Source organism: Arachis ipaensis, chromosome B03, assembly GCF_000816755.2.
Source record: "Arachis ipaensis cultivar K30076 chromosome B03, Araip1.1, whole genome shotgun sequence".
Lineage (NCBI taxonomy): Eukaryota > Viridiplantae > Streptophyta > Magnoliopsida > Fabales > Fabaceae > Arachis > Arachis ipaensis.
In genome coordinates this window covers 120,335,932-120,339,446 of record NC_029787.2, presented here as the reverse complement: position 1 = coordinate 120,339,446, position 3,515 = coordinate 120,335,932, and positions in this window count along the sequence as shown.

The window sequence follows — 3,515 nt, the reverse complement described above, 5'->3', positions numbered from 1 at the left end:
TCTCTTAAAAAATTCACATAAAGAGAGAAAAATTTTATTTTAAAAATAATTATTTTTATCAGTTTATTTTGTCATTAATGTTTATTATTTTTATAAACTATAAAATAAATATGTACAAATTATTATAAATATGAATATAATTATTAATACATATTATTTTTGATAATAATTAAATTAAAAGACAGATATCCATAGAGATAAATATATATGACACGTAGAATGAGGCTGAAAGTACCACTTTGAAAACTGTTTTGCCTAAGTATAATAAGCTGAAGATTTATGAACTATTTATTATTAGAAACACACTTCACCCCTTTCGAAAATCCTCTCTTTGAATGCAGCAACAATTAGCCCTGAATCTGAAAAAAATCTCCAAAAGAGGAGGATCAGGTAGAAAAAAGCACAGAAAAAAGTAAAAATGAACGGCAAAGAGCTATCAAAAAATACTATGGAGGCTACCCAAGAAAAAGAGGCACCAAAATTTGCTATGGAGGAATCAAAAGGTACACCTATGGGAGGAATACAGGTTGATAATATTGCAACAACCAGCAATAAACCTTCTTATAAGGATAGGCTTATGAGTGATGGTTTGGATAAGCTGAACCCATATGAAATTGTAGAGATGGTTACTGAAGATTACATCTCCGATGAATATCCCATGGAGCATATGGAGAGCCAGCAGACTCTCTTCACTCCCAACCCAGTTATAGATGTCTCTCTAGAAGAATATGATGAATGGTGTAGGCCATGGAATCAAACACTCATCATCAAACCTTTAGGAAAGAATCTGAATCTTCAAACAATGGAGAGATGGATAAATAGGAGATGGACAAAGAAAGAAGCGGTTCGAGTAATGGATCTTGTGGGGGTTACTTCCTAGTTTGTTTCTCGAGCCAGTGGACTATTCTCATGCCTTATTCGAGGGTCCCTGGATGATTGCTGATGACTACCTTTTGGTGCAAAGATGGAGACCCCTGTTTATTCCCCTGGAATGCGAGGTTCAGAAAGTGGCAGTTTGGGTAAGAATACATAATCTTCCAGCAGAATTGTATAATAGGTATTTTTTATGGAAAGTAGAAAAAAAATGCTCGGAACAATGTTAAAAGTGGATGAACACACATCTATACATTCAAGGGGGTAAATTTGCTCGTATTTGCATGGAAATTGATCTGAGAAAAAAATTGGTGCCAACATTCACAGCTTTGGAAAAAGAATTCGAGCTTGAATACGAAGGTCTTCACCAAATCTGCTTCAAATGTGGAAGATATGGACACAAGAGTGATGGATGTCTTGAAACAGCGAAGAATGCTACGGAGAATAGCCAGAATCAGGCAGCAACAACACATCAGAACGGCTGGAAGACCAACGATGCAGCCACAACACAGAACCAGACAACTCGGGAAGACCAGGGTAACCAAATAAGGAAAGATATTAATGTTACGGATCTTCAGGGATTAACAGAATCAGAGGGTAGTATTACTAATAATAGTAACAAACAATAATTAGGAGCCGAAATTCTAGGAATAAAATCTGATATCTATGAGGAAAGTCTTTATGGCCCGTGGATGGTAGTCAAAAAGTCTCCTAGAAGATACAAACAAGGATTAGGAAATATAAATGGAGAGAATAAAAAAGGCAACTTCAATACCAGATTTGACGCTCTACAGGGAGTGGAGGAAGATCAGGCAAGAGAAGAAAGTACAGGAAACATCAATCAGGCAAGTCAAAAGAGTAGAGTACATAAGAAAGAGGGATTTCAAGTTGGACACCAAAAATCAAAGCCAAAAAGGAGCACCAAAATCAAACCCTCCAAACAAGAACACAAAAGGAAAGGGCCCAGAAATTCCCAAAAAACAGAACCAGGATAATCTGAATCTATGGAGCAATAATTAAAACAAACAGAAAGATATCATTATTGCGGAAGCCAGATAACACTCACATGCGACCAACGAAAAAGATCAAGAACAAAGACATCAGGAGTACTGGAGGCAGTTCAATAGAATGGCCAAGGAAGTCAACCTAAGCCGCAAAGAAGGAAACTATGTTCCTACAAATGGCTCTAGCAACGCAATATCAGATGCTCTTAACGCGAAAATCATGGGTGGAGGAGCTTCAACACAAGGCAACGAATATTACAAGGATAAACCGCCAGAAGATAGGGACATGAGCAGTAAAGCTAATAGAATGGCTATTGATATGTATAAAATTGAAGAATCTGCTATTAATGGAAATGTAGCTGGAAAGGCTGAGGAACCAAAGGACATGGAAGCCTAGACTGAACTTCTTTGAACCAGGGAGTTTTGGTTTTCTATATCCCCATGACTTTAATTTTTTCTTGTTTATTGTTATCCATGAATATTTTAATTTGGAATTGTCGAGGAGCCTCGGCTAAAGGCTTCAAATCTATTGTTAATGACCTTAGGATCAAATATAAAACAGATTTCTGTGTTTTATTGGAAACCCATGTCTCAGGTTCGAAAGCTGAATCGATTATTAGGAAATTGGGGTTTGACTCTTGGTGCATTAGTGATGCAGAAGGATATTCCGGGGGGTATTTGGTGTCTGTGGAAACAAAATTCTTGGAATATTAAGCCGCTGCTCATTCATAGGCAATTTATTCACCTTGAAGTCTAGTGGAAAAATAGCGATCCTTGGTTCTATACAGTGGTTTATGGAAGTCCAAGGGTGGGGGAACGTGATGAGCGGATAATTTATACGCTTTTTAGCATTGTTTTTACATAGTTTTCAGTATGATTTGATTAGTTTTTAGTATATTTTTATTAGTTTTTAATTAAAAATCACATTTCTGGACTTTACTATGAGTTTGTGTGTTTTTCTGTGATTTCAGGTAATTTCTGGCTGAAATTGAGGGACTTGAGCAAAAACCAGATTCAGAGGTTGGAGAAGGACTGCAGATGCTGTTGGATTCTGACCTCCCTTCACTCAAAGTGGATTTTCTGGAGCTACAAAAATCCAAATGGCACACTCTCAATTGCGTTGGAAAGTAGACATCCAGGACTTTCCAGCAATATATAATAGTCCATACTTTGCTCGAGTTTAGACGATGCAAACTGGCGTTCAACGCCAGAAATAGGTTACAAACTGGCGTTTAACTCCAAGGAAGACCTCTACACGTGAAAGCTTCAATGTTCAGCCCAAGCACACACCAAGTGGGATCCAGAAGTGGATTTCTGCATCATTTACTCATTTCTGTAACCCTAGTAACTAGTTTAGTATAAATAGAACTTTTTACTATTGTATTTTAATCTTTGGTTTATCTTGTGATCCTTGGATCATGTTTTGGGGGCTGGCCATTCGGCCATGCCTGGACCTTATTCTTATGTATTTTCAACGGTAGAGTTTCTACAAACCATAGATTAAGGTGTGGATCTCTGCTGTTCCTCATGAATTAATGCAAAGTACTACTATTTTTCTATTCAGTTCAAGCCTATTTCTTCTCTAAGATATCCATTCGCACACAAGAACATGATGAATGTGATGATTATTTGACGTTC